The 27,643-nt window shown below is 39.4% G+C and overlaps 1 protein-coding gene across 5 annotated transcripts in view; it reads right to left on the bottom strand.

The window, feature by feature from the left end:
• CBLN4 (cerebellin 4 precursor) overlaps positions 1-27,643 on the bottom strand; it is a 331,585-nt gene that overhangs the window by 190,924 nt on the left and 113,018 nt on the right. The gene's annotated exons all lie outside the window — the stretch shown is intronic.

Genomic DNA, 27,643 nt, shown 5'->3' with positions numbered 1-27,643 from the left:
TGCTGTCAGAGTTAGCCATTATTTTAGTCCCACACCCTCTGGGGAGCATACAGTATTTTTACTGTTGGAGTTCATCACTAGTGCTTACTCAATAATTAGATAATCCTTATAGCAATCTATTGTAGTCATGCCTATAAAAGATTCCTTATTGCATCTCCACATATGTCAATAGTTTTCATAAACCATAAATCAGTAAGATATTGCTGGCATTGGAGTTTTAAGCAATTAATGTTAATCAATATGAAAGCCAGAAGATTGATGTGGTTGAGCTTTTTTTCCCTCTCCATACAATGAAGATGCTGAAACTCTTACTTCTTAGAATTAGTTCATCAGCCTTTGAGATCTGTCATTTAATTGAAATGACAATTACTGTCCAATCATCAGCATCATTATCTGATAGTTCTTCTACAAACCTAACTTTGCAGAGCACCATGAGAGACTTTGAGTATGTCTGATCTTAGCGTTCATGTTCATGGTAAGTGTTAATGGAGAAGAAAGTCTCAAGGGTGGGGAAGATTTCAGTGGTTCTGAAATACCCTCTGGTATGCCAGTGGGGGAGATACTTTAAAGCACAGTGATTAGCATTACTATGTTGCACAGTCTTTCAGATTAAAATATAGAAGAAGGTATGGAGACACACCACATGCAACCCCTGTGCCCAGGTTGTTAGTCTTGGTCATGGAGATGGGGAAAGACAGTAGTATCTGCTACTGTCCAAGTATCTTGCAGATGGCAATGTCTTTTTTTTTTTTAATTAATTAATTAATTATTTTTTAAATTTTTGGCTGTGTTGGGTCTTCGTTGCTGCATGGGCTTTTCTCTAGTTGCGGCGAGCGGGGGCTACTCTTCGTTGCAGTGTGTGGGCTTCTCATTGCAGTGGCTTCTCTTGTTGTAGAGCATGGGCTCTAGGTGCGTGGGCTTCAGTAGCTGTGGCATGCGGGCTCAGTAGTTGTGGCTTGTGGGCTCTAGAGCGCAGGCTCAGTAGCTGTGGTGCACGGGCTTAGTTGCTCCGCGGCACATGGGATCTTCCCGGACCAGGGATTGAACCTGTGTCCCCTGCATTGGCAGGCGGATTCTTATCCACTGTGCCACCAGGGAAGCCCGGCAATGTCCTTTTATACTGAGCTTCTGAAGGAAGCATTGTGGGTTGCCTTCTAATCATCTCCCACTTCTTCTCCCTTCCTGATAAGATCCTGACTTTGTTCAGGTGTCCACCTCTCCTCCATGCAACCAGGTGCTTTGGAGGAAGATGGTAACACTCAGCCTTCCAGGTGGACTTGATTGGATCGGGGTCCCTCACCCAAGACTCACTTAGGAATTGGCATGTGACTTATACATGGCCAGTAAGACATGAAGTGGCATCTCTTGAGATGCTTCTGAGAAGGATTTTCTTGCCCCTAAGAAGGACTCAGAGGAGGAAAAGAGATCTCTCTTCTCCTAGCCATTGTTCATCTAGATGTAATGCCTGAAATTCGGCAACCATCTTGCTGACAACATGAGAATAAATTCAGAATGGAAGATGGCAAAACGGAGCAATGACAAGAAATGAGTTCATGACCCAGAAGGCCTCTCTACCTCTGATTTTCTGGGTTTCTGATACTTGCAGCCAACGTGCCATTAACCAAAATCTAAACTTTAAGTACAATTCTCACTTTATTATCCAGCATCTTCTTGCTTTGTTTTTTCCTATATTCCTTTCAGCCTCCTGATGAGAGCATAGACTTAGTTTATTGAGCTGTGAATATTAAAGCCAATTCAAACATCATCTCCTCCTTGAAGACTTCAGATCTGCAAATGACTGGCTCCTTTATTCTGTGTTTTTATATCAATATTATCTACCTGTACATAGCATGCCTCACTCCATATTGAAATGATCTATCACCTGCTTCCCAATATCATTTGATTTTGTCTATGATAAGGTCAGACATTGTCTCCCAGCCTCCTTTAGGTTATCAGATAGTCTCATGGTCCCCATTACTTAGGAGGATCTCAGTAATTAATCATGAATGAATATCTACAACTCTCCACACACTTTTCCTTAGCCCTGCTTTTGTTAACCTTTATCTACCATAATACTGACTCTTTCTAATTATACCTCCCTTCTCTACATAAAAAAGTCAATTTTACTTACACTTATTTAAGTCTTCCTAAAACACCATGAAATGGTACCCTAAATGTATGTGCTGCCTCATCAAGTAAGCATTATTAGACCTCAAAGAACCCAGTGAAGGCCACCAATGTGCCCCAAAGAATTAAAGCTGAAATGACTAGGTCAGCATTTCCAGTAATGCGTTCCTCAGAAGAATTGCCCTTTATGATGTGAACTGGTGCTTAAGGAGCTTTACAGTCAAATAATTTAGGAAACACTGTGTTTAAAACATTTAAACAGGTTCTCAAGTGCAGAAGTGCTTTGAGCTTCCTACAGGCCAAGGTACCCTGTGAATCTCCAAAAAAGAGCTATAGTATGGAATTTTCCCAAAATGCATTTAACATAGGATCAATGCTCCAAGGTACAACTATTAATATACTATCATGATTGTTAAAAACTCAGTTTGAGATACAAGTTCTAGATCAAGTGAGCCTTGAACATGACACCTAGCTATTTTCCTATTTCAGGGAAGATTAAAAAAAAAATTTTTTTAACTGGAAGTAAGGTATTATCTTTACCAAAAAAAAACCTCTTATATATATTTATATTGTTATATTAGGCTTTAGTTGCAACTTTGAGAGAATCAGAGAATCTTGGCTCTGGGAGAGAATCTTAAGGATTGGACAGAGGAGTGATTATTGATTATGTTGTATTCATGAACCTCTTTGAGAATCTGGTGAAAACAGCATATCCTCATCCCAGAAAGATGCACCTACACACACAAAATTACACGGAGTTCACAAAACCGTTGATGAATTCACAGACTCCAAGTTTTGAATGTCCTGACTCCTAACCTGCATGGTCAATGCAGATACTGAGGAAACCGAGGCCCAAAAGTCATACAGCTTTTGAGGTCAAAGCCAAGATAAGAATTTAGGAATTCTGACACCCTCTCTGACCATATTTTTATTCAGTCCAGCCCCAAATCATTTTTATATCATCATTTTTGGACTCTGTCAGGCCTTTCTGATCTTCCAAAGCTACCAGTGGAGTTGGCTGACGCTAGCTCAGGCAAGACTGAAAACCATGGGGTTGACTAGTGTTTTCTGAATGCCTCTAATAATCGCTCCCAGACGAACTCCCTGCTGGTGTCACACTATGATTATGCCACCATTGCCATAATTCAGTTGTTTTATACTCATTTCTAGCTAGAAAAGTAAATTAACAAGCATGTTCTGGACGTCCTATGGCATGCAAAGTGCAAATAAATAAGGATTCAGATGCCTGACTTTGGTCGTAAATTCCAGAAGAGAAAAAAACATGAGCTCTTCTTGGCATGCTTCTTTTTAAACAAGTTTGATGACCCTTGCTGAAAAATTCATAATAAGTAGAAAATATTGCTAGTGATAATTACCACCAAAGCTTAATTTATGAATATGTATATACATAGAAAATCAACATGTGCTAAAACGCTTTGATGTTTATGCAATGTTAGCGCCATGGACAACATTATGAATGCTAACGAATGAAAATTGCATGCATTTACTCAAAATTTAGGCCATAAAATTAACTTATTAAACGGAGCACAGGATGGCACTTCGCCATCATGGACTGATATTCTGGTATTGTCCTTGAATCCCAGCTCGGGGAGGGGGGATTCAGAGCAAATGCAGCACCCTTCAAATGCAACTCAGTCCTGAGCTCACCTTGGCCGTGGCAGCCTACATTCTGCCTAACACAACGTGAATGTCTATTGATTACTAACCATGTGCCAGGCACCCAAGTAACCACTGTGCATTCAATCTTTCCATTTAATCATCATGACACCTGAAAGAGGTAGGTACTTATCACTCTGCTTTTACAGATAAGGAAAGGGAGATACAGAGGGTTCAATAACTAGCCCATGGTCACAAGGCTAGTAAGTGCTGCAGCTTGGGTTTGAACCCTTAACTATTTGTTCCATATCCTAAGCTCGTAACCGTTACATACCCTGCCCCTTGGTAAACACTGGCGGTGCTTAACCAATGTTAGACCAAATGCAAGCTCCCAATTCATATGTTTATTTCCCCTATCTTGGTTAGTATAATCAGGCATTTGGGCTGAAGGATATTCTTTTCAAAAGCCAGCTATTACTGAATCTCCACTTTATTCAAATTCTTCATCCAGTATTCATCATTCTCTGGGTTTCTTCAGCCATCCACCCCCTCACCAGACATATGTATATATTTATATTACGACAGACACTATGCAAAGTTGAGTGACATACGGCCCCTGCCCTCTAGAAATTTGAAATTCAGAGGAGGAAGCAACAACTAAACTAATTAGTACAGCACAGCTTAAGATGTCAGCGTGTGGGCAGCAGAAGCCTTGTCCAAACTGCACTGGGCTGAAGGTCGGATGGGATTCCTGAAGGATGCCTGGGCTGATGGATGGTGCCTGGGCTGAAGGATGGTGGGGATTCGCTGGGTAAAGATCTGGTTGGGCCCGCGGGTTGGGGGACAGGTGTAGGCAAAGGGAACAATACCCATGGAGCTTAAACGAGCAGGAAGAATTCTCAAATTATAAACAGTTCGGCATCTAAAGCAAACTGTGGCTGTGAAGCCTGGGGAATCTGGATGCATTTGCTTACGTGTACGAACAAGCCATCACCAAAGCCCTAGGGTGCTGTCCAGCGTTCATGCTGAGTTCCGGGAACGAATGCACTTTCTCTCTCTCATTTTGTGTATGTGTGTGTGTGCTGTGAGTGTATGTGTGCGTTGTGTGTGTTGTAAGTGCATGTGTGTGTTGTGTGTATATGCTGTGAATGTACTTAGTGTGTGTGTTGTGTGCATTGTGTGTACGTGCTGTGAATATTGTGTGTTGTGTATGGTGGAGGGAGTATGTGTGCCACATCCACTGAAAGACTTCTCTCCTGCCCTTGTGTCTTGCAGCGGACTCTGCATCATCCCACAGAGCCCTTCTCCCTTCCGCCCCCTTGTTGAGGAAGACCCAGGAAACCACCCTCATGGTCCTCCACAGCCTCTGCCATCGCTGTATCCCCTTCTCCTTTTTTTTCTTTTTAAATTTATTTATTTATTTTTGGCTGCATCGGGTCTCCGTTGCTACATGCGGGCTTTCTCTAGTTGCGGCGAGCGGGGGCTACTCTTTGTTGTGGTGCGCGGGCTTCTCACTGCGGTGGCTTCTCTTGTTGCAGAGCACGGGCTCTAGGCGCACGGGCTTCCGTAGCTGTGGCACGTGGGCTCAGCAGTTGTGGCTCGCGGGATCCAGAGTGCAGGCTCAGTAGTTGTGGCGCACAGGCTCAGCTGCTCCGTGGCATGTGGGATCTTCCCGGGCTCGAACCCATGTCCCCTGCATTGGCAGGTGGATTCTTAACCATTGTGCCACCAGGGAAGTCCCCCCTTCTCCTTCTGAAAAGAAGTAGATGGGATGAACAGACCATGACTATCACCAAAATAAAGCATGCTAGGACCTGTGGGTCCCTTCCTGGAGAGTACGTATGTCTGGAAAAGGCTTCTCTAACATGCCTGTTCAAAGAGCCTTCTTTATTCAGAAATCAACTTTGTTTCTTTCTTCTCTAAAATTTCTACCAAAAGACAGAGAGAAACTGGCTCCCCGGTATCCCCATAGACAAATGACTAGAGATTAGGTGTCACCATACGCTATACAATCAGGACAAGCAGGCAGAATACCCCACCCACCCCCAGCCTCTTGGCTGCAGCAGCCTTGACCCACATCCATGGACCTGGATGGGCACTTTGTGTCCATTCCCAAGGACAAGAAAGCCACCCAACCCAAGCCCAGTGGGCAGGACTCCACAGACCACTGAAGAACCTCACCCTCAGTAGAGCACCGTCATGTCTGTATGCATGTAGAAAAAACGTGAATGTGGCATCTTGTAATGTTCTGTCTCCTGTAAACACATCTACAATTTCTCTCTGAAGTTCTGTCAACATACAGTCTGATGCAAATAGCAGAGATGTCCCTGGGTTGGGCAAACCCTAAGACACTTCCCATGAACTCTGTCCCTCTTCCTACACACTTAGCCTTTTGGAAATAAAGCCTTCCATGGGGGCCGAGGAGCACAGAACACAGCTACATGCTTGAATGATTAAAAACAAAAACTAGAGGGGAGGTCAAAAATCTCATTCAGTCACAGATGCCCATGGAGATTCTTCTGAGTAGGGTTCACACTTCTCGTGAAAATCTCAGAGGATCTGGTATCCTTTTATAAAGGTTTAGAATCCCTGATTAAGAGGGATCTTTAGAGATGGGGGGGGGGGGGAATCTGCTTCTTCAGAAGAAAGTTGATGCGCACACGCCATCTCCCTTCAGATGAGCTGGATGCTAATTGCTAATTCAGGTATGAATCCCTTCCATCTGACACCACTGCTGCTTTCTGATGTACCTGCAACTTTTGTGATTTTACTACCTGTGCAAAGTGGCACTTGCTGCCTCCGGCATAAAACACGAGCTATTTATTGCCTCATTTTACAGCTGCTGTTGGAGATCATATTTAACAATACAAATATCACAGAATTGTCTTTGGGTGTCACAAGCTGCCAAAGTGTAGCTCAAACCAGAGTTTCAAAAGCTCTATGCTAATGATCTTACACACATTCCAGGCTTAATTAGAGGAGGCTGAAATAGAAGCTTGCTTCCAGCAGTCACACCCTTTTGTCAATATCGAAACAGGAATGTTTATCTCCTGGTTTGTGACTTATCTCACAGTATTTATAATTGCAGCATTTTATTACCAGAAACAAACTTAAAGATCTATCCCTACAGTATGCAAAAGTTTGCAATAAGCAATTCTATTTGGGATGGAGATACACCCCCAAATAAATGCAAAGTAGTCTTACCTGGGCATTCATCTTTCATTCCTTGGGAACACACACACATACCCCACTCCTAATTTGTGCCGAGTTAGCTCTAGAAATATCTAAAACTTTCCAGATTTGCCTGGAACCATCTGCCAGATGAGAGAGTTAATGTAGCAAATATGCTGGAACCAGGCTGCCTGAGAAATCATGGCAAACCACTTTTACCTCTCTGTGCCTCAGTTTCCTCAGCTTTAAAATGGGATAATAACTTCAGAGCACTGTTACTTGAGGATTAAATTGAGGTAACAGGTGTAGAGTCCTTAGACCAGAGCTTGCCACTCTATGGGTGTTTATAGGATGTCTCATTATTGTCTCTAAAAGGGGACTAAGCCTCGTACTTACACGACAGAGCTGCCGTGTGGTTAGATGAGTTATCGTACAAGTGCAACATTTAGAAGAATGTCCACACGTGGGAAATATTGTGCAACTGTGAGCTGTAATTATTTCATCTCCTGGAGGCCCTGCTATAAACACAGTCTTGAAACTGACCTACTGTATTCACTGATCTTCAGCTATCAATTTTGTGGACTGATGTGCAGTTTGGACCCTCTTTACAGGACCAAATATTGCTCAGGGTGAAGGGGTCAGGGAGAGACCTGAGGACAAAGGGGGAAAAAAGAGAAAAGGTAAAAAGAGAAACAAAAGGAAATCAATAGAAAGACACTTACTGAACTGTTTTATGACCCGTTAGTAAGAGCAATTTTTTCTGCTTTCTCTGTGCTTTGCCTTCAGGGAAGTTTCCATCCCTTTCGGCTGATTTAAACTGTGTCCAATCACTATAACCAAGCTTAATAAAGAGATGGGAGATTCTCTATTTATTATTTTTTGCCAGTGATGCTCTGGTTTAAACTAATTACCAGGAGGCCCAAGGTGCTCCTTCACTCACTTAGAGATAAAACTGCAACACTTCTGCATTCAGCGGGGAAGAAGTTTAAAGTGTCTGGATTTGAGGAAGGCATTCTAGCTGGTAAGTGTCCTCACCTGTAATCATCCCAAAGGGTAATGATAATGATGGTAACAACAATGCAATCCAGGTGTCACCCAGGGTCCCCATCTCTCAAGATCTAGGCAGGACTGTCCCAATCCCAATTCACAGCCAGGGGAAGCCCTAGGGAGCCCGAGGCTACCCCACATGACTGCTAACGCCCATAGGATTTTGCGTCCTGATCCAGCTCCCAAGTACAAATGAGCAACCTCTGGTGAACGCAGAAGCTCCACGAAGCACGTGGCCTCCAGCACGGGGCTCTGCCCTTCCTCTCCCCTCTCAGCCTCCCGCCTCCTCTCTCTCTCCCTCTCTCCCTGTCTCTCTCTGAGGAGCTCACAGTTTGTTCCTCATCTCATGTTAAGCAATACTGCCCCCTTCTTGGAAGATCTGGTGCCAGCTGGGACCCACCTTGTGCCAACGGCTGCAACTAAGAGAATAAAAATTGCAACTCAGAAAATTAAAATAAGAGAAAAATGTAAAATTCATTACAGTAATGATAAATGTCATCCTTTAAGTTCTTATTATGAAGGTTTTCAGGTCTTCATCCAACCATCTGATTTAAAACTTCCAACAACCCCATGACGTAGGTATTATTACTATTATCATTCCCTCTAACCTTTATACCAGTGGTTCTCGACTGGGGGCAATTATGTTCCCTCCTAGGGGATCTGGCAACGTCTAGAGGCATTTTTGGTTGTCACAAATGGGGGAGGGTGCTCGTGGCACTTAGTAGGTAGAGGCCAGGGATGCTGTTCAACAACCTACAACGCCCAGGACACCCTCCCAGCTCCGATGTCAAGTGCCAAAGTTGAGAAACCTTGCTTTACAGCAGTTAGAAAACTAAGTCTTAGTTAGCTAACTTGTCCAAGGACACAAGTATTAAAGGGCAAAGGGAGATGGGATAAATTAGGAGTATGGGATTAACAGATACACCCTACTATATATACAATAGATAAACAACAAGGATTTACTATATAGCACGGGGAACTATGTTCAATATCTTCTAATAACCTATAATGGAAAAGAATCTGAAAATATATGTAATAGATGAATCACTTTGCTGTACACCTGAAATGAACACAATATTGTAAATCAACTACACTTTGATTTTAAAAAAAAAAAAAAAAAAAAAAAGGACAAAGGCAGACTCTACCAGTGCCAATGGATTTCCAAATCCAGGCTTCTGTCTATGACACAAGCTTTCCCTTTTAACTATCTACTGCTAAGTAACAACACTACAGAAACCTAGCAGCTTATAAGAACTCATAGAGTACAAGGGTCAGGAGTCCGTGCAAAGCTTAGCTGGAACCTCTGCTCAGGCTCTCACAAGGTTGTAATTCAGGTGTCCACCTGGGGCTGGGGTACCATCTGAGGCTCACCTGGGAAGAACTGGCCTCCAAACTCACTCAGTTTGTTGTCAGAATTAATTTCCTTGCAGCTGTAGGACTGAAGGCCACCGTTTCTTGCTGGCCATCAGCTGGAGGCCGTCTTCAGCTCCTAGAGGTTGCCCACACACAGTTCCTTGTCACATGGGGGACCCTAGCATGACTGCTCACTTCCTCAAGGCTGGCAAGAGAGAGACTCCAGGGTGACAGGCACCTTCTAACCTTACGCAATCCAATCATGTGCATTTTCATCACCTCTGCTATATAGTACGGATTAGAAACAACTCAGCCATCCCACCCACGCTTACAGGGAAAAGATCACCCAGCTCATGAATACCAGGAGGCAGGGATGGGACCATATTAAGAGTCTGTCCCCCATACCATTCATGAAATCACTACCTTGAAGGTAGTTTCCTTCAAGGGTGTCAATTGCATGGGCCATATCCTTGCAAATATTTATATGTCCATCTTATCCTCACAGCCTTCAACAAAAATTTATAGAAGGCCTACTACAAGTGTGGTGTGAAGGCCCCTCGCCAAGGGCAGTGAGACTTCCTGATATCAGGTTAAGGCAAACACTGCAAAGATATTTCTGAAAGTCAACTTGATAAGGCTTTTGGACCACTTCACTGAAATCCATACTCAACACCCTACATTATGAAAGAGAAGATCAATGGACTCTGCCAAAAAAAAAAAAAAAAAAAAAAAAAAGGAAAATTCAGATGATTTGATGATAAGGGAAACAAATTGTGGTATCTCATTTAACTCCGAAAAACACACAGCTGATCCTTCCTTCTGACGCCTTTCTTCTCTCTCTCCTCCCATATTTATCCTTCCATTCTATCTCTTACTTTTCTCACTGGGGATCTTGCTGGACACCTCTGCTGGCTTTTAAATATAGAGAGGTCAGAAAATTCAGAACCCAAATCCTATCATTATTCCAATAATTGTCATACATATTAGTCAGAGCCTTTGGCTGCAAGCAATAGAAATGAATTCTGGCAAAGCTCAACAAAAAGGGAATGAAGGAGAAGAAGGCATCTTCAGCAGCTCTGAGCAATGCAGCAGTGCAAGGATAAACATTCTAGCACAGCAGGGTTTGGATAAGCTTCCCTTGGCCAGGGTGTGGTGGTGGATGAGGAGGGGGATCTCAGATCTATGTCAGTCTGTTCTTCAATATGTCAGATTGATAGCATAGTTTTAGCAAACCTCCACTTTCTTTTGCTAGAGAGGTTACAGGTACAATGTGTTTTCATTTGCTGTTTTTTTTTTAAAATTAATTAATTAATTAATTAATTTTTGGCTGCATTGGGTCTTCGTTGCTGTGCACGGGCTTTCTCTAGTTGCGGCGAGCGGGGGCTACTCTTTGTTGCGGTGCACGGGCTTCTCATGGAGGTGGCTTCTCTTGTTGTGGAGCACGGGCTCTAGGTGCGCGGGCTCCAGTAGTTGTGGCACACGGGCTCAGTAGTTGTGGCTCGCGGGCTCTAGAGCACAGGCTCAGTAGTTGTGGAGCACGGGCTTAGTTGCTCCGCGGCATGTGGGATCTTCCCGGACCAGGGCTCGAACATGTATCCCCTGCATGGGCAGGTGGATTCTTAACCACTGCACCACCAGGGAAGTCTTTTTTTTTTTTTTTTTTTATTGTATGGTGTCGTTTTGTTTCCCAGTTTAGTTCTTGCTTTTTTTATTAATGCTACTTGATCAAGACCTGTGGTGATGAACCTACCCTTTGGATCTGGCTTAATTTTAATTAAACAATCCTCCAACTCTCAATAGTCCAAATGTTTGTTTCTTCTGCAATTCTTATCACAGGGCAATTTGGTAGAATTTTATAGATTTCCTGAGAAATTGTTTTATCAATTTTTCCCTGCAGCCATACACTGAAGCTGACTTGTATCACTAGATGCTGCTTTAAATTAATTTTCTTTTTTTTACAAGTTTTTTTTTCTGTTGCATTAGTTAATTCCTACATTAATTTCATTACCTTCTGAATAACAATTAACAGTGGTCATGGTTGGTTCCATGACTATAAAAGTGGCCTTGTTGGGTTCCACATTTATCTCGCCTTAATGATCAAATTTGTTCAGTGAAAGATGTTTTTTTCTCCTAGACATCAGCTTTCTGTATTTAACCTGGGATCTAAAACTCAAGTTGTGTTCCTTTTGCCTCTTACATCATCACCATTAATAAAGATTTTACTGTTAGAACTTGGCTGACAAACTTGTGGGCTCTCTATTACGAACAATGATGGAGTATAAGAAGTAAAAAAATACAGCTTGAATTTCATTCCCAGCTTGAATTTGCAAGGCTGGCATTTAGCAAAATTATCTTGCAACTTTATAAACCAAGAAAATTTGTGGATGAAAGTCAGAGAATTAATATAAAACCTCCCACCCATCTCCTTCTGAAATGGCTTTGGTAAAGTCACTGCACAGCATAGATGTGGTCAAGTCTCCACCACCAACGAAAAAAAATGTGTAGATAATATATGTAAATCCCTTTTATTTCAATTGCCTGGATAACTCTAGAGGAATTTGAAGAACTGAGCTATTGTCCTAGATGACGAGAATCTGTACTATTGTGTTCCAAAAGTACACACTAAATTTGTGGTTCAGTGGAAACCTATGCATTGTCCAGACTAGAGGGTTTTCTATTCTCTTTTATGGCTCTGTGAATTATAGATAACTGATAGCAAAGGAACACCACTCTTGTCCATAGACATAAAAATTCTGTCCTATCCAGCAGAAGCTCACCTGACTCCCCTCCCACACTGTGGAAGAAGCTGGTTTTGCTTCCATTTGCACATTCATTGGAACATTCCTTTATTCCATTTGAATGTGTGATTTTTAGACTTCTCTGCTGCACCAATTATAAGATTCACCTGGTTTCCTCACTGATGGAGTTAGAGCCTCTAGCATATGTTCATTTTATAGCAGAGAGTCATGATTTACTTTTTTCGGAAAATTATCTTTTAACAGCATTTAATCACTGTAGATAAACTCCCAAATTATGCTGCAATAAAGTGGTAAAGTATTTCCCTGAAATATTGCTGTGAAATAATATTTTAAAGTACTACTACAAAGTACTACCGTGAAGTGCCACTCTGAAGGAGTACAGTAAAGTAGTATCATGAAGTAGTATGGTGACATAGCACTGTAATATAGTACTGTGAATTAGTACCATGAAGCAACACCTCAAAGTACTACTCTGAAGTAGCACCAGGAATTAATCTTATGAAGTAGTACCATAGTATAGTACTATGAAGTAGTATGGTGATGTAGCATCATAAAGTAGTACCATGAAGTACTACTATGAAATACTACCATAAAGTACTACCATGAAGTACAATTGTAATGCAGTAGCATGAAGTAGCGTGGTGACATAGCACTGTGAGGCAGTACCTTGAAGTACTACCTCCAAGTACTGCTCTGAAGTAGCACCATAAAGTAGTCCAGTGAAGCAGTACCAGGCTATAGTACTATGAAATAGCATAGTGATATATCAATAGTACTGTGAAGTAGTACCATGAAATAAGGGCCAGATTTTGGGAGTCACATACACATGGTTTCTAATTCTAGATTCGTTCTTTGATACCTGGGTAAATTCTTGGGTGAATTATTTCAATTCTCCTAGTTTCACTACCTCATATGTAAGATGTTGATGATAATAATAGCTACCTTGTGGGTTTTGTTGTGAAATAACACAAATTACTACATATTTCTAATAGTCAGTATTATGTTTATAACATGAATTGTGTGTTTATAACATGAATTGTGTTTATAACATGTGTTTATAACATGAATTGTGTTTATAACATGAATTCGTCCTAAATGGGCTTTAAAATATAGTAATGTGTTGTTTAGACATAATCTCAATAAACTGGTTAATTGCTTGAAAATTCCAATTGGACTTCTTGGACCCCATTCCTGAGCTTCTAGCTTAGGGCAACCATCCTTTCAAACTAATAATAATAAAAAAGAAATCTTCAGGAGCGATTTTATTTGCCTCATGAATGTATTGTCATAAAGACATAAATATGTTGGCCCACTTTAACTGTCTGCCTACATAAAAAACATATGAACATAAATTTCCAGAGTCAGACCAAGTTTTCTTCATCTTGTTTCCAAGAAAGTAAAAAGAATCCAAATGTATTTTGTCAGCAAACTCAGAAGATGTGCCTGGAATCTTGGCAGGAGGGAAGAACACAGAGGAAGCCTGCTCCGACATTCAGCTCCCCTAGAGTAATGCTCTCCGACTGTGCAGCACGACTCTCATTGAAAAGGAAAAGAAAAGGTCCCACATTTGCCTCACAGCAAGGACACTGTTACATTACATCAATATGTACCCAGAACCTCAGGTTGCTGTTCCTATCCTTTGAAGATGGCATTACACTTTCAGGAAAAGACTCCCAAAAAATCGTCATAAACCCGGACTTAGGTACAACTGGGTTTCACCACAGGACAATTTCAGAGTGAAAAATTACAGACAACCTTAATACCCAACGCAAATTAACAAGTGCTTCTTCCTCATAATAGAATATTATCCAGCTACTATAAGCCTTTTTTTTGAACTCTTAATAATGTGGGAAATGCTCAGAACATCATGTTAAATTTAGAAAGAATATAAAATTACATATGTTCCACCCTACCAATTTTGTAACATTTCACAGGGACACACACCCTCAGTGTGTGCACACGTGTGTGCACATAAGCACACAGAATAAAGAGCTGGAGGAAACGGTCCAAAATATTCACAGTGCTTTTATCTCTCAGTGGTGAGATTATGGGTGATGTTATCATTTTTCTTTAAATTATCATGAATTCCCCAAATTTTCAAGGAGCGTGTGCTATTATCACAGTCGGTAAAACAAATATTTTAAAAACAACAATAGGTGAGGGAGAGTAAGAGGTACAAACTTTCAGTTGCAAAATAAATGAGTAACGGGTATGAAATGTAGTGTGGAGAACACAGTCAATAATTATGTAATGTCTTTGTATGGTGACAGATCGTAACTAGACTTATCGCGGTGATCATTTTGAAATGTACAGAAATATCGAATCACTATGTTGTGTAACAGGAACTAACATAGTGTTGTAGGTCAATATACTTCAAAAGCAAACAAACTCACAGAAAAAGAGGTCAGATTTGCGGTTACCAGAGGCGGGGGGAGGGGGAATCGGATGAAGGCGGTCAAAAGGTACAGACTTCCAGTTACAAGATAAACAAGTGCTAGGGATGTAACATACAACGTGATAAATATAATTAACACGGCTCTATGTTATATATGGAAGATGTTAAGAAAGTTCTGAGTTCTCATCGCAAGGAAAAAATTTTCTTTTTCCATTTCTTTAATTGTGTATCTATATGAAATGATGCATGTTCACAAACGTACTGTGGTCATCATTTCATGATATATGTAAGTCAAGTCATGATGCTGTACATCTTAAACTTACACAGTGCTGTATGCCAATTATATTTCAATAACAATGGACGGAAAACAATAACAACAAGCTGTAGAGGGTATGAATAATGATACTTAAAGATTGCAGGAGTTTGCATTGATACCTGGGGGCATCAGCCAAAAAGAGCAAGGAGAAAGTGATTGCTACCATTACTGTTGTAGTTGCCATCACCAGATGTGCTGCCTTTTATATCATCAGTGAAAGTTCACTTTTTGACTTTCTTTTCCCTGGGACTGACCAGCAGAAGATTAGAATTGGGTGAAAACCAATTCTGACATACTATTATTTTGTTTACATAGCCAATATTCTACATGGCTACTACTGGGACTTTATTGTTTTTCAACCCGAAGTAACCTTTGAAGAGTTGCCCTTCATCAGAAAGATGTACAGATGCAAAACGGTCATTCTGCAGCCATCAAAATGGTGTTAAACGTTTTTTTTCCAATTTGGGGAATTTATCTTTTTTTTTCTTTTTTAAAATTTTTATTTGAGTATAGTTGATTTACAAAGTTGTGTTACTTATGGTGTTAGATTTTGCATTCCTATCGTAGCCTTATTCCTGATTCTGACAAGTCCCATGTTGACAGATTTAGGAGTTTGTGTGCGTTTTGTTTTGTTTTTTTTTCTCTCTCTCACTATTACCAAGACTCTATTATCAGATAACTAAAGTTTGCACATTTTAAGAGTTTAATACAGTAAATTTGAAAATTACATTAAACTTCCTTACTGCTAAAGAATACAGCCTGATTATATACAAAATAATTTTAATTAACAAAAGTAATATATTTTTGCAATGGTAATAAAAATCATTTGGAAATAGAGAGTTTCCTATGCCCATCACCAGTACCAAGCAGAGCTATTTTGTCTTCAGGAACAAACAAAAATAGAACTTATTTTAAATATGTGTATCCTTTTAGAGTCATTATTTTATTTATGTAAATGAAAATACCCTTGTCAGTGATAACTATGATTAAGGATTTTTCCCCCCAGCTTTCAGAGACATAGCACTTTCCCTCTCTTCTCACGAAGTGGTTCATCCAATCTGACATCTAATTGAACCTGAAGTTTCCTACGTTCTGCAAGATCATGTTAATCTAGTAGTTTTCTCCATCTCTTAGCTTGGTTAAAAGCAAAGAGTTTATTGAGAAAAGCTGTGATTGTCATGCCTTCTGCTGACCAACTGCAATTTCCTCTCCTTGTAAACTCTATTTAGTGTTACAAAAACAATTCAAAGGCAGATTGTAGGTGCCAGGCTTTCCCTCTGACCTTTAAATCAAATTTAGAATTTCACAGGGTAGTATGCCTTCAAGCTAAATCCATCAGCTTAATAAAGTGGAAATTTTCTTCAATAAATCTGCAATAAATTTCTACCATTCACAAAGAAAGGTAAGCTTTACTTATTGTTTTATAGTTCTGAACAAGGGCTTAAGATTCTGGGGTGAAATAAAAACAAGTGCTGATAAACGTAAGGACAGCTCTGAATAATGAGAGAAAGAGGATGAGTGGCATAAACACAATGAGAGAAAGAAGGACACACAGGGAAAGAAAAAAAAAAGAAAAAAAGGAAGAAGACAAAATTATAAAGAGGCAAAACCAGGAAATAAATGAAGGGGAAAAGAAGAAAGCACACAAGGAAAAACATTAGTAATTTTTGCTTATCTCTACCAAGGAGCACAAAATCATTAAAATCATAAGCTCTCTTGCTGAGAATATGCAGAATCCGTTTGAGGCGTGATGAATTACGACTGTACTCTAATCCCTGCTGAGTCTCTTTGTGGGTTTGTTACAGCATAAAATGACCTGATGGCTTATTCCACTTTACAAACAAGTAAATGTCAAGGATTTGCAAATCGAGGACTATGTATCACCTCTGTTGTCAGAAGAAATCCTGGTGATTCCCCCCCCCCCCCATAGAGGGCAATATACTTTCAGAAGACATAAAAGCAAAAAGAAATCTTCCCTGATGCCAAAGTTGGGCTCATTCCATTTAGCCAAAGCCATTCTCCCCTAATACACGTCTCAGCAAAAATGTCTTCTTCAAACTGAAGGATTCTTCCACGCTAAGGACAAGTTTCTAGACCAAATCATTTGCCTAATTATTAATGGAAATTGCATGAAAACCTCTTCTCTCTCCCATCTTCTACCACTACTAACGACAACAATAATTAACCCTTTTTGGGCACTGTTGACCTAGGCATTATGCAAAATACTGCACAAGTTTACAGGCATCACCTCATCTAATCGTGACAGCAGAAGGTTCCATTTTGCAGATGAAATTTGGGCCCCAAAACACTTAATTGACTTGCCCAAACTCACACAGTTATTAAGTACATCTAAGTTATTAAGTGGCTTGACCTTAGCAAGATAGATCCTCTTCACCACCAATTTATAATATCTGATTTATGATGCCAATTTATAACTCTTAAATCAACTACCCCAATAATCTCATTTGAATATGTTTGTACTTGGATATAGAAGTTAAATGAGAAATTAAGGAAATGAACTAGGATTTTTTTAATTGTTCGCTAAAAATAGTAAAACAATGGACTCAATCTCCTCTGAACTACTTGGTGAATAACTTACAGTACTGCCTTGGAAAAAGTAAATAGTTTGAGTACACCATGAGCTTTGGAGAAAGGGGAGAGACATATATTTTGCTTAAGACAGGACTTTAAATCAAACATATTTGAGGTTATGAAGGAAAATGAATTGGATAACATGACAGCGAGATGTTTATAGTGCTGGCCGGTGGCAGCTGAAAGGTGATTCCTTGATATACTTTTGCCAATCTGTTTGCATTTTCCTTGGCCAAATTCACTCCATGACCTTGAGTGGGCCACACCATCCTGTCTTGATATTTTTGGTTATGCACCTATCAAATGAAATTTATTACGCTAGCCCCCTCTTGCCCTACAGGAGCAGAGAATCGCTCAGAAATGAAAATCTTGATCTGAAAATCATTTGGGAAATAACTCTCAAATCTGGCTTTCTCTCCATCTACACCATCACCTCCCTAATCAAACAGTCATCATCTCTCACTTGCTGTGCCATGGGTCTTGGTGATTCCATTCTTCTCCCCACCAAACCTGTTCTCCATACTGCCATTGGGGTAATCTTTTAAAAATATAATTACTGGACTCTCCTATTTAAAACATTCCAGCAGCTTCCCATGGCCATTTGGGTAAGAGCCAGATGTCATAACATAGCTCACATGTTGATCTGGCCCCTGCCTAAGGCCCTGAGACCTCATCTCCTATCTCAGTGGCCTTCTTGGTTTCTTTCCTTCCCAAATCTGCCGACAGGCATTTGTCTCCATAAGAGATGCTCTTCACCTCCCTCACCACTCTTACTAACTGTTAATTGTTCTTCAAAGCTTTGATTCTCATACGTGAGGCTTAAAAAGAAATCCTAATAAAGAACTAGCATCTTGGGCTTTCTATGCTAACCCAATATTCAACTTGCCACTGAACTTGGCGAACAACCCTTTGTCATTTCCATTTATCCAACCTCAAATCCTGGGCCTTCAGTATATTTATGCAAACGAAAGGCTCTCAACCTTGGATGCAATCACTTGGGGGAGATTATTAAAAACAAACACCAATCGAAGGCTCTGTCCCCAAAGATTCTGACCCAATTGGTCTAAGATGATGTCCAGACATTTGTTTGTTTGAAGTTCCCAGGTGAATCTATTGTGAAACCTGGGTTGAGATCCACTGATCGGTAAGGAGGAAGCCAAGAAGAAACTGAACAGATTCACAAACTTTTCTATCAGAGGTGTCGTCAGACTGAATTACTTAATAAGGTCAGCAAACGTAGGGTGGAGATATTTAGCTCTACAGGGTACACAGTCATATACTGGGTCTACACCTAATTGCCTACCTCACCACATAACATGAACTTAGAATGGATGAGGTGGTGCATTACAGACCAAAACATAATCATCAGATATCTCAGCATATTCATTTATAAATGTATGAATACTATAATTACAATACTATGACTAGCAAGGTTGGTGATAAAAGACTTCTACTTAAAGGCAGCAGATTGTGTGGGTGAATCAAGCACATACCACAAATAATAAAAGGCTTATTAGTGAGGATTCCTTGCACTGCAAGGTCAACCAAAAGGTTCTACAGCCCATCGCTCCTATAAAGAGAGCTCCAATCTGTTTTAAATAACGCTTTTTGTGAAAAAGTTAATTTGTGTTTTTATATTGAAAACTACTTTTGAAGGAAGCAAAACTAGAAACTACAGAAAAACAACAAGTTAGAAAAAGAAAGGATTAATACAATGTGAATAGTTAATTCCCTTCTCTGTGTAAATGCATGCTTTATGAATTTGGGTTAACACAAAGTTTTATGCCTAAAACTTTACACATAAACTTTTATACTCTTTTAAAAAATAAATTCAAATGATGTCATGGGCATCTTCCTACATCATCATCTGTTTTTTTTCCTCCATTTTTTACTGAGATATAATTGACATACAGCACTGTGTAAGGTTAAGGTGTCCAGCATCATGATCTGAGTTACATACACTGTGAAGTGATTATCACAAGCTCAGTGAGTATCCATCATCTCATATAGATACAAACTTAAAGAAATAAAACAATATGTTTTTTCCTTGTGATAGTAAGTCTTAGGGTCTGCTCTCCTAACAGCTTTCATATATAGCATACAGCAGTGTGAATTATATTCATCACGTACACTGCATCCCAAGTGCTGATTTATCTTATAACTGGACGTCATCATATATTTTGAGAAACATAGTTTGGTTGTACACACAGTATCTATTATATAAATATACACTATTTAATTAACTATGCCCATCTTTGTACATTTAAGTTGACTTCAGTTTTTCACTTTTATAAGAATATAAGAATGTGTGTATGTGTGTCTATATGTGTAATTATAATTACATAGAACGATTGGGTTTGGGGAAACTAGTAATTCCAACACTGTTTTCTGTAAACCTCATCATTGTGTGGTTTTTTTGTTTTGTTTTGTTTTTTTAATTTATTTATTTTTGGCTGCATTGGGTCTTTGTTGCTGCATGCAGGCTTTCTTTAGTTGCTACCAGCGGGGGCTACTCTTCGTTGCGGTGCGCGGTCTTCTCATTGTGGTGGTTTCTCTTGCTGTGCAGCACAGGCTCTAGACGCGCGGGCTTCAGTACTTGTGGCTCGCGGGATCTAGAGCACATGCTCAGCAGTTGTGGCGCACAGGCTTAGTTGCTCCACGGCATGTGACCAGGGCCCAGACCATGGCTCGAACCCATATCCCCTGCCTTGGCAGGCGGATTCTTAACCACTGTGCCACCAGGGAAGTCCCATCATTGTTCTTGATACACTTACAAATCACAGATCTACCTGCCACTCCCCTCCAAATGTTTGGATTCATTAGGCCTGACAGGGGGCGAGATAATATGCATTTTTTGGTAAGTACCACAGACAATCCTTATGCAGCTAATTCATAACTTCTACTTGAGAAACTAGTATCAGCCTTTTTAAAATTCTCACACATGCTGGCAAACTGTCAGAAAGATAATTTTTATTTCCTTAAGCAGTATATGATCACACCCATTAAGATTATCTTTTAAAAGTTCTGTGCTGATTTAATAAGCAATAAATGGAATGTGTTGCTCTTTAATTTAGAATGGGATTTTTTTGAATTTTTGAATTTTATTTTTTATAAAGCAGGTTCTTATTAGTTATCTATTTTATACATATTAGTGTATATATGTCAATCCCAATCTCCCAGTTCATCCCACTACCAACACCCCCCCGCTGCTTTCCCCCTTGGTGTCCAAACGTTTGTTCTCTACATCTGTGTCTCTATTTCTGCCCTGCAAACCGGTTCATCTGTACCATTGTTCTAGGCTCCACATATATGTGTTAATATACAGTATTTGTTTTTCTCTTTCTGACTTAACTTCACTCTGTATGACAGTCTCTAGATCCATCCATGTCTCTACAAATGACCCAATTTTGTTCCTTTTTATGGCTGAGTAATATTCTATTGTATATATGTACCACTGCTTCTTTATCCATTCGTCTGTCGATGGGCACTTAGGTTGCTTCCATGTCCTGGCTATTGTAAATAGTGCTGCGATGAACATTGGGGTGCATGTGTCTTTTGAATTATGGCTTCCTCTGGGTATATGCCCAGTAGTGGGATTACTGGGTCATATGGTAATTCTATTTTTAGTTTTTTAAGGAACCTCCATACTGTTCTCTGTAGTGGCTGTATCAATTTACATTCCCACCAACAGTGCAAGAGGGTTCCCTTTTCTCCACACCCTCCCCAGCATTTGTTGTTTGTAGATTTTCTGATGATGCCCATTCTAACTGGTGTGAGGTGATACCTCATTGTAGTTATAATTTGCATTTCTCTAGTAATTAGTGATGTTGAGCAGCTTTTCATGTGCTTCTTGGCCATCTGTATGTCTTCTTTGTAGAAATGTCTATTTAGGTCTTCTGCCCATTTTTTGATTGGGTTGTCTGTTTTTTTAATATTGAGCTGCATGAGCTATTTATATATTTTGGACATTAATCCTTTGTCCGTTGATTCCTTTGCAAATATTTTCTCCCATTCTGAGGGTTGTCTTTTCGTCTTGTTTGTAGTTTCCTTTGCTTTGCAAAAGCTTTTAAATTTCATTAGGTCCCATTTGTTTATTTTTCTTTTTATTTCCATTACTCTAGGAGGTGGATCAAAAAAAGTCTTGCTGTGATTTATGTCAAAGAGTGTTCTTCCTATGTTTTCCTCTAAGAGTTTTATAGTGTCTGGTCTTACATTTAGGTCTCTAATCCATTTTGAGATTATTTTTGTGTATGGTGTTAGGGAGTGTTCTAATTTCATTCTTTTACATGTAGCTGTCCAGTTTTCCCAGCCCCACTTATTGAAGAGACTGTCTTTTCTCCATTGTATATCCTTGCCTCCTTTGTCATAGATTAGTTGAACATAGGTGCATGGGTTTATCTCTGGGCTTTCTATCCTGTTCCATTGATCTACATCTCTGTTTTTGTGCCAGTACCGTATTGTCTTCATTACTGTAGCTTTGTAGTATAGTCTGAAGTCAGGGAGTCTGAGTCCTCCAGCTCCGTTTTTTTCCCTCAAGACTGCTTTGGCTATTCGGGGTCTTTTGTGTCTCCATACAAATTTTAAAATTTTTTGTTCTGTAAAAAACGCCACTGGTAATTTGATAGGGATTGCACTGAATCTGTAGATTGCTTTGGGTAGTATAATCATTTTCACAATATTGATTCTTCCAACCCAAGAACATGGTATATCTCTCCATCTGTTTGTGTCATCTTTGATTTCTTTCATCAGCGTCTTATAGTTTTCTGAGTACAGGTCTTTTACCTCCTTAGGTAGGTTTATTCCTAGGTATTTTATTCTTTTTGTTGCAATGGTGAATGGGATTGTTTCCTTAATTTCTCTCTCTGATCTTTCTTTGTTAGTGTATAGGAATGCAAGAGATTTCTGTGCATTAATTTTGTATCCTGCAAATTTACCAAATTCATTGATTAGCTCTAGTAGTTTTCTTGTGGCATCTTTGGGATTTTCTATGTATAATATCATGTCATCTGCAAACAGTGACTGTTTTACTTTTTCTTTTCCAGTTTCTATTCCTTTTATTTCTTTTTCTTGTCTGCTGTGGCTAGGACTTCCAAAACTACATTGAATAATAGTGGTGAGAATGGACATCCTTGTCTTCTTCCTGATCTTAGAGGAAATGCTTTCAGTTTTTCACCATTGAGAATGATGTTTGCTGTGGGTTTGTCGTATATAGCCTTTATTATGTTGAGGTAGGTTCCCTCTATGCCCACTATCTGGAGAGTTTATATCATAAATGGGTGTTGAATTTTATCAAAAGCTTTTTCTGCATCTATTGAGATGATCATATGGTTTTATTCTTCAATTTGTTAATATGGTGTATCACATTGATTGATTTGCGTATATTGAAGAATCCTTGCATCCCTGGGATAAATCCCACTTGATCATGGTGTATGATCCTTTTAATGTGTTGTTGGATTCTGTTTGCTAGTATTTTGTTGAGGATTTTTGCATCTATATCAAAATCACTATATCTAAATATCAGTGATATTTGTTTGTAATTTTCTTTTTTTGTATTCTCTTTGTCTGCTTTTGGTATCAGGGTGATGGTGGCCTCATAGAATGAGTTAGGGAGTGTTCCTTCTTCTGCAATTTTTTGGAAGAGTTTGAGAAGGATGGGTGTTAGCTCTTCTCTAAATGTTTGATAGAATTACCTGTGAAGCCATCTGGTCCTGGACTTTTGTTTGTTGGAAGATTCTGAATCACAGTTTCAATTTCATTACTTGTGATTGGTCTGTTCATATTTTCTGTTTCTTCCTGGTTCAGTCTTGGAAGGTTATACCTTTCTAAGAATTTTTCCATTTCTTCCAGGTTGTCCACTTTACTGGCATAGAGTTGCTTGTAGTAGTCTCTTAGGATGCTCTGTATTTCTCCGGTGTCTGTTGTAACTTCTCCTTTTTCATTTCTGATTTTATTGATTTGAGTCCTCTCCCTCTTTTTCTTGATGAGTCTGACTAAAGGTTTCTCAATTTTGTTTATCTTCTCAAAGAACCAGCTTTCAGTTGTATTGATCTTTGCTATTGTTTTCTTTGTTTCTATTTCATTTATTTCTGCTCTGATCTTTATGATTTCTTTCCTTCTACTAACTTTGGGTTTTGTTTGTTCTTCTTTTTCTAGTTCCTTTAGGTGTAAGGTTAAATTGTTTATTTGAGATTTCTCTTGTTTCTTGAGGTAGGCTTGTATTGCTATAAACTTCCCTCTTAGAAATTCTTTTGCTGCATCCATAGGTTTTGGATCATCGTGTTTTCATTGTAATTTGTCTCTAGGTATTTTTTGATTTCCTCTTTGATTTCTTCAGTGATCTCTTGGTTATTTAGCAACGTATCGTTTAGCCTCCATGTGTTTGTGTTTTTTACATTTCTTTCCCTGTAATTGATTTCTAATCTCATAGTGTTGTGGTCAGAAAAGATGCTTGATATGATTTCAATTTTCTTAAATTTACCGAAGCTTCATTTGCGACCCAAGATGTGATCTATCCTGGAGAATGTTCCGTGTGCACTTGAGAAAAAAGTGTAATCTGCTGTTTTTGGATGGAATATCCTTTAAATATCACTTAAATCTATCTGGTCTATTGTGTCATTTAAAGCTTCTGTTTCCTTATTAATTTTCTGTCTGGATGATCTGTCCATTGGTGTAAGTGAGGTGTTAAAGTCCCCCACTGTTATTGTGTTACTGTCGATTTCCTCTTTTATAGCTGTTAGCAGTTGCCTTATGTATTGAGGTGCTCCTATGTTGGGTGCATATATATTTATAATTGTTATATCTTCTTCTTGGATTGATCCCTTGATCATTACGTAGTGTCCGTCCTTGTCTCTTGTCACATTCTTTATTTTAAAGTCTATTTTTATCTGATATGAGTATTGCTACTCCAGCTTTCTTTTGATTTCCATCTGCATGGAATATCTTTTTCCATCCCCTCACTTTCAGTCTGTATGTGTCCCTAAGTCTGAAGTGGGTCTCTTGTAGACAGCATATATATGGGTCTTGTTTTTGTATCCATTCAGCGAGCCTGTGTCTTTTGGTTGGAGCATTTAATCCATTCACATTTAAGGTAATTATTGACATGTATGTTCCTATTACCATTTTCTTAATTGTTATGTGTTTGTTTCTGTAGGTCCTTTTCTTCTTTTGTGTTTCCCACTTAGAGAAATTCCTTTAGCATTTGTTGTAGAGCTGGTTTGGTGGTGCTGAATTCTCTTAGCTTTTGCTTGTCTGTAAAGCTTTTGATTTCTCCATCCAATCTGAATGAGATCCTTCCCGGGTAGAGTAATCTTGGTTGTAGGTTCTTCCCTTTCATCACTTTAAATATATCATGCCACTCCCTTCTGGCTTGTAGAGTTTCTGCTGAGAAATCAGCTGTTAACCTTATGGGAGTTCCCTTGTATGTTGTCATTTCTCTTTTGTTGCTTTTAATAATTTTTCTTTGTCTTTAATTTTTGTCAGTTTGATTACTATGTGTCTCGGCGTGTTTCACCTTGGGTTTATCCTGCCTGGAACTCTCTGCGCTTCCTGGACTTGAGTGGCTCTTTCCTTTCCCATGTTAGGGAAGTTTCCGACTATAATCTCTTCAAATATTTTTTCAGGTCCTTTCTCTCTCTCTTCTCCTTCTGGGACCCCTATAATTCAAATGTTGTTGTGTTTAATGTTGTCCCAGAGGTCTCTTAGGCTGTCTTCATTTCTTTTCATTCTTTTTCTGTATTCTGTTCCGTGGCAGTGAATTCCACCATTCTGTCTTCCAGGTCACGTATTCATTCTCCTGCCTCAGTTATTCTGCTATTGATTCCTTCTAGTGTATTTTTCATTTCAGTTATTGTATTGTTCATCTCTGTTTGTTTGTTCTTTAATTCTTCTAGGTCTTTGTTAAACATTTCTTGCATCTTCTCGATCTTTCCCTCCATTCTTTTTCCAAGGTCCTGGATCATCTTCACTATCATTATTCTGAATTCTTTTTCTGGAAGGTTGTTTATCTCCACTTCATTTAGTTGTTTTTCTGGGGTTTTATCTTGTTACTTCATATGGTACAATGTCCTTTGTCTTTTCATTTTATCTATCTTTCTGTGAATATGGTTTTTGTTCCACAGGCTGCAGAATTGTAGTTCTTCTTGCTTCTGCTGTCTGCCCTCTGGTGGATGAGGCTATCTAAGAGGCTTGTGCAAGCTTCCTGATGGGAGGGACTGGTGGTGGGTAGAGCTGGGTGTTGCTCTGGTGGGCCTAGAATGTTTTTGATTGTCAGTGCAACATGTAAGTTTTTATATATTTTTCTGGTCGTTATGTATGTTCTTTTGTAAATTTCTATATTTTTCATAACCTTTGCTCAGTTTTTCATTAAGCTTTTATTTTCTTTACTCATTTATAAGAATTCTTCCAAGTAAAATTACTCCTTGGCTGAAAATATATTTCCCAGTTTATTGTTTGAGTTTAATTTTATGGTGTTTATTTCGTGTCCTACAGAAGTTCTGGGTGTTTATGTAGGCATACCCATATATCTTTTGCTAAGCATTCATCAAATCTTCCTTCTGGTTTTCTATGTCATTGTTTTCTGGATTTTTTATGCTTTTATTGTTAGTATTATTGTTTGTTTTTTGTTTTTACTTTAACTCTTTAAACTATCTGGAACTTATTTTCATATATGAAATAGGAAATAAAGTCATTTTTCAAGAGTTTCTGGCATTGCTAGTTAAGTATTTTTCTTTTTTACTATTTCTTGCTATTATACGGCACAGCCTTCTCTAACCATTATATCTTGTCACTTTCTCATAAGGGGTGAGATTGGGAGGAGTTGTATAATATTCAGAGTTTACTGATTACTGATGCTAATTCCCTTACCCTTCTTTTCCTGAGCAACACTAGTGGGAGATAGACCTTTACCTGAGTTAGTGTCATGTCCCTTTAACATGCATTACAACACATTTTCAACTTAAAAGAACAACAGATTTTCTTTGAAAAAAAAAAACGTCTCCTTCCCAAATACATTTTTAGAGGTTGCCACTTGGAATTCATTTGCACAACCTTCAAATATGTCAAATACTGACAAAATGTCACGTGCTCATGCTACAGCTGTTATCAGGTTATTTCAAGATTTTTATTAGCACAGCAGGATTACTGGTATCTATGGGATCCATACATAAACGCATATGATCAGTATGTATTAGGGAAATATTTTGAACCAGTAGTTGTTTATTTCCTCTTATTAATATATTTTTTTAACCTGAAAGCCGTCCTACCATTAAAACTGGACCCAGTCTGGAGTAGATTTCCCCAAAAAAGGCAGGACATAAAAGAACCCAACAAAAACGAAGTCTGGGGACTTCCCTGGTGATGCAGTAGTTAAGAATCTGCCTGCCAATGCAGGGGACACAGGTTCAAGCCCTGGTCCAGGAAGATCTCACATGCCACAGAGCAACTAAGCCCGTGCGCCACAACTACTGAGCCTGCACTCTAGAGCCCACAAGCCACAACTACTGAGCCTGTGTGCCACAAGTACTGAAGCCCGCACGCCTAGAGCCCGTGCTCCGCAACAAGAGAAGCTACCACAATGAGAAGCCCGTGCACCACAACGAAGAGTAGGCCCTGCTTAATGCAACTAGAGAAAGCCCACGCACAGCAACGAAGACCCAATGCAGCCAAAAATAATTAATTAATTAATTAAAAAACAAAAAACAAAAATGAAGTCCAGAAAACCCTGTCCTTTGATTACAAGAACTGAACAGTAGAAAAGATTTCTTTCTTTTTCTTTCTCTTTTTAAAAAAAATTTCAAAGGTTTATTTGTATCTCAAAGAAGGGTTTATAACAGATAATAGAATTTTTCCACCACACAGGGTGGAAATGACAACCCTTTCTGGTCATGGGTGGAGAATCGAGGGGAAAAGATAACTTTCAGGTGGATGTGGGGTCCCTACCACATGTACATGTCCTGTATCCCAACCAAACCCCAGCCTTGGCAGAGAGATGGCAGAAATCACAGAGAAGTTATACAAAGTGGAATGGTTTGACCTCTTTTCCCATATAGAGCCCAGGTAGCCTGAAGAACCCTTCATGAGCTCCGTGCTCTCATCCAGCCGCGCATCGAGTGGCAGAGCGGCAGTGGTTGTGTGAGAAGCTAACGGCAAACAGCCTGAGCCTGGTCCCACACAACACTGCAGGCCAAGGGTTGTCACAATTTTTCTGCAAAGGGTCAAATAGGAAATAGCTTAGACTTTGCAGGTCATACGGTGTGGCTAGTCAACGCT

The sequence above is a fragment of the Balaenoptera borealis genome (genome assembly GCF_965194805.1).
Source record: "Balaenoptera borealis genome assembly, chromosome: 16".
Lineage (NCBI taxonomy): Eukaryota > Metazoa > Chordata > Mammalia > Artiodactyla > Balaenopteridae > Balaenoptera > Balaenoptera borealis.
Note: the sequence above shows the minus strand (reverse complement) of the source record. Positions and strands in the feature narration are given on the sequence as shown.